General features: G+C 49.0%; 1 non-coding gene across 1 annotated transcript; it reads right to left on the bottom strand.

Annotated features, from left to right (window-relative positions):
- Window positions 1-3000: 3000 nt before the first annotated feature.
- On the bottom strand, window positions 3001-3107 carry LOC136377755 (U6 spliceosomal RNA). The gene has a single exon (XR_010746388.1). It is a non-coding gene; the product is annotated as a U6 spliceosomal RNA (small nuclear RNA).
- Between the last annotated feature and the right edge of the window lie 1578 nt (window positions 3108-4685).

Here is a 4685-nt window from a genome sequence, read left to right as displayed (position 1 = left end):
AAAGAGTTAATACACTATCTCCTTATAAGAAAGTGATTAGAGATTTACATATACTTAAGCAGTGTTAAGAGCAAGAATTGTTTTTGTCAAAATGCAAGCATTGAGTCTTAAATATTGTTTAGTGTGGCAGAAGCCAATAGTGTTTTAATGTTGCAAATGTGTGATGTGATGACATGAATATAATTACAAAGGGACAGAACTGGGTAAATATGTTCAGTTCGTAAAGTATGCAGTGTAGATGGGCGGGGTGCAGGTTAGGGGGGAAAAAAACAGGAGGACAAGACTGTAGGGGAACACATGAGTTTGAGGGGGAAAGACAACTGTGTACAAGTAAAGAGAGAACAAGAGTAAGGAAATCCAAGACGTTACATTTTAATGTGCTTGCCTCTAGCACATTGTCCTACTGGATGAGGCTTTCAATAAATGTGTAGCCTGACAGACAACAACATTCAGAAAATATCCAGAAAAGAAGCATCAGCTTACATTCATTCAGAGTTCAAACAGAGATGAGAGTAGGTGGAGTTGTTATTCTTATCTATTTGATTCTACACACGCGCAGCTAAAGGCTAGCCACTGCGCGCGAGGTGGAGACCCAGCACTCAGGGCGACCGGAAGTGACTCCAGAACTTCTTAGCAGTGAGGAGACAGCTGCTGGCTCACGTCACCAAACTGGGATGGAATGAGTGGTCCAAAGACTCAAACCACAGCGGTACTCTTCCTTCATTCGTTTCCTGGTCTTGTTTCCTCCGTTTCCTCCCCTGGAGCACAGAACCTGGACCCCCTTCGCCTTCGGTTTACATCGTGATAGCTCAGGAGCCAAGCATTAAACAGCAACCAACAAACCACCAGTGCTACCTGCACCCACCACGACTGTATTCTAAAATCATTAAGTGAAAGACTTGAGGGAAACTAACGGAGAGATCAGGCGGCGGACGTCACCCCGCCCCCCGGTCCCCGGACCTCGCCCCCCGGTTCCCAGACCTCGCCCCCCGGATCTCGCACCGCGACCTCTCCCGCGCCCCGCCCCCAGGACCCCGCCCCCCGGACCCCGCCCCCAGGTACCCGGACCTCTCCCGCGCCCCGCCCCCCCGGATCTCGCACCGCGACCTCTCCCGCGCCCCGCCCCCCGGACCCCGCCCCCAGGTACCCGGACCTCGCCCGCGCCCCGCCCCCCGGACCCCGGACCCCGCCCCGCCCAGGAACCGCACGTGCTTACAGAGTTAGCCAGGCTCCACCTGGGCCCTTAGCTCTAACTAGGCGTTTTCAAGGGACATGGAAGGTAGAGAAGTTAAACAGCAGCATCAGGAAGAAATGGGCCACAGGCAAGAATGGTGACGCTCCACAGGGCACATACCCAGTTTGCCCACTAAATCAGTGGCGTGAAGAGAAATGGGGGAGCGATGGCATTAGAGAATAATAGAGGCTGAAGACAAGCAACCAAATACAGTCTGGGAAACGGGACTTTGCTTGAATTCTTGATAAACCAACAATAAAAGGTGTCTTTGAAAGGATTAAAGAAATGTGAACGTACGGTGAATATTAGGTATATTAAGGAACTACCTTAACTTTTTGAGTTGTGATAATTAATGGCTGATTATTTTCGTGTTTTCTGTTGTTTTTTTAAGATACTCATCAGAGGAAACTGAAGTGGGAAACGACTTTCGTAAAAGTATGGTGCTGTTCCGGCACCACGAATGCCTGAGAGTCCTCGCTCCGGCTCTCCAAACCCTCGAAAGTGCCAGTCGCCGAGGCCTCGGCGTGCTCGGCGTCCCGCCATGCTCCGCGGACGCAAAGCGAACGACTGAGGACCCACATCCCGGCCTCGAGTCCAGTCACGGGCTCCCTACCCAAGGTGCCCCGCACGCTCATTTGCATGTCCCACCCGACAGGTAAAACAGGCAGCTCAAGAGCAGCCTAGCGATCCTAACCATCCTCGTACCCACCTCATGAGGTGAAGTCCTTGCATCGAATTCTCCCCCCCCCCTCAAACGTCCCGTGGTCGCAGGACGACAAACAATTCACTCACCGTAAGTAACAGAGGATAATGTCTGTCGTGCCTTAAATATGCTGCGGGCGTGTCTTTTTACCCCTTCCGGTAACCTACTGAAGTTGTGAACTACACGGAGGTTCGTCAAGTACTCGGTCTTCGTACATCTGTTTCAATGGGCGTCGGGAGTCCTCACGTGGGCCTCTGGAGAGGAAGCTGACTGGTCCCCTTTGGGCTTGTTCTCAGGCTCTACTAGTGGACTCAAGAAACCTTCTATCTTCCTGCTTGAGGGGCAGCTGTACCTCCACCAACTTCCACCTTATTTTTGATTAAATTGGTTTGAGCAATGAACTTTTGACCGAATTTCCCATCATAGAATCTGTCCGTTTTAGATAAGCTGGCATTTGAGTGCTTTTTAAAGGCCAGATAAAAACAGGCGTACAAAACCGGTCTCAGACTTGTGAATGCAGATCTCAATGGGCCTGGCGCTCCCAGCCAGTTTTCAGTAGCTCTGCCACAGGCGCCAGCCAACATTGATCTCACCCCTCCACTCCTTGGTAACAGTCTCTGCCTCTGTGCAGCTCGCAGTCTGAGACGAGGTAATGCAGTCATATCTAAAACAGCTGAAGAATGTTAACAAAGTGGACACAACAAATGAACACTAATTTTATTTACTTCTTTTAGTAAAAATTCATTACCTTGTGTAACTCAATAGTTGAAATTAATAGGTAAGGATTCACTGAGCAATTTCTGTGCCAGGCAGTCTTGTAGCGAACAAAAGCCAACTCACCTGTACATTTGAGTTTTTGATTGAGACAAAACCATAAACCGATTTCAGAATGTTTAAGGTTTGTAAAAGACAACACAATGGCATAAATAACGCAGGAATAGCTCGTATTCGTTTTCATTTCACAGACTGCCTTACAAGAGTATTTTTATAGTAAAGAGTTGCAATTTTGCAGTTCAATGCAACACACGGTATTCCGCCTCAGTTTCCCCTTTGGGCAAATGCGCAAAATATGGAACGCTTCACGAATTTGCGTGTCATCCTTGCGCAGGGGCCATGCTAATCTTCTCTGTATCGTTCCAATTTTAGTATATGTGCTGCCGAAGCGAGCACAGTTCTATCTGCGTTCGAAGCATATTTAAGGCACGGCAAGCATTATTCTATCTTACTTATGGTGAGTAAATTGCGTGTCTTCCCACGACTTAGAGATGTTTAGGGGGGATTCGATGCAAGAAGGTCATCTCATGAGGTGGGCACGTTGATTGTTAGGATCTCTAAGCTGCGCTTGAGCTGCCTGGTTTACCTGTCGGGTGGGACATGCAAATGAGCGCGCGGGGCAGCTTGGGTATGGAACCCGTGGCGGGACTCGAGGCCGGGATGTAGGTCCTGTCTTTCGCGCTGGATCCGCGAAGCCTGCCGGCCGCCCAGCACAGCTCTTTCGAGGTCTAGGCGACTGGGCTACTCGTGTTCCGTGAGGCACCTTGGCTGGCATGAGCTAGGCGGCCTCTCCGCCAGTCGGCTGGCCTGCTGGGCCACTAGGGTTGAGCACTGGTCCTCCCAGCAAAATACAGAAGGTATCACGGATATTTCACCCGCGACACGGGGCCTTGGCCATCTGCCACAGTATTGGTGAAACCAGACCAGCGTCTAGCCCTCCGGGGAATTCCTCCCAACGCCTTGCCCCTCAGCTCCGGACCGTCAGCACACTCGCGACGTCCCTCGGGTTCAGCAAACTTCCGCACTAGTGTCTCGGGCCTGAGCCGTTCCAGTCCCGGTGCCGGTGTGATGGGGGAGGGGACGCCCGGGCCGGAGGAGGCCACGCCTTCCGCAGGTGCGTTTTCCCCAGGCCGAGGTGGAGCCAGGTCTCCGCCGGCTGCCGCGCGGAGCACGCTGAAGCCCACGTTTTTGGCCTGAGAGGTGGAGTCGAAGAATTACAGTTAGGGATGGAAGGGAGAGTCATTTTCGTAGTTCCTTATACTTCCCCGCACCCTCACCCTGTTATGATCCAAACACACAGAACAGACCCACTTGCAAGAGAATACCTGAATGTTAGTGTTCAAGATACTGATTATAACTACCGCAAAAACCGTACTGCTTAAATCACAGCCTTGTGCGTTGTGAAATGAGGACCAAAGGAGAAGAAAGCCTCTGGTATAGAAGTGGTTGCACTACGCTATATATTGAAGGAAAGGGCATAGGTTTGCCTGCGGTTAAGATGGCTCCCTTAAATAAGGAATATAGTATATTTATAGAAAAAGTGCAATTTTGCTTTTGTCTCCTTTATTTGATCGTCCGATCTGTCCAAAACAATTATTTTGAAGTAAAAACCGACAGATAAGTAATTTTGAGAAGTTTTAATTGGAACACAATTTTAAGATGTACAGAAAGAAAATAGTATAGGACCATATAAGAGTTTCTGGTATTTTTGAGACGATAAAAAAGAAACAGAAAGCCTACCTGGACTATTGCTAAACCGCTCTGTGGTTGTGGTTCTTTCAGTTTTGAAAAGTAATTAAAACTGTGTTCTCCTCTACCCCAAAGGAAAAATTAAGCTAAAATGACAAACCTATGAAGTAAATTGTTGAATTACAAATAAAGTCTGCTTTGAAATATTTTTTCTAATGCCCTGTCTTTCCAATAAGCCATTAAAGACTTAAAAGCTATTAAGAAATAGTAACCCTGGCTGGCTGG

This window comes from Saccopteryx leptura, chromosome 6 (assembly GCF_036850995.1).
Source record: "Saccopteryx leptura isolate mSacLep1 chromosome 6, mSacLep1_pri_phased_curated, whole genome shotgun sequence".
Lineage (NCBI taxonomy): Eukaryota > Metazoa > Chordata > Mammalia > Chiroptera > Emballonuridae > Saccopteryx > Saccopteryx leptura.
This window is presented reverse-complemented; position numbering and strand designations above follow the sequence as displayed.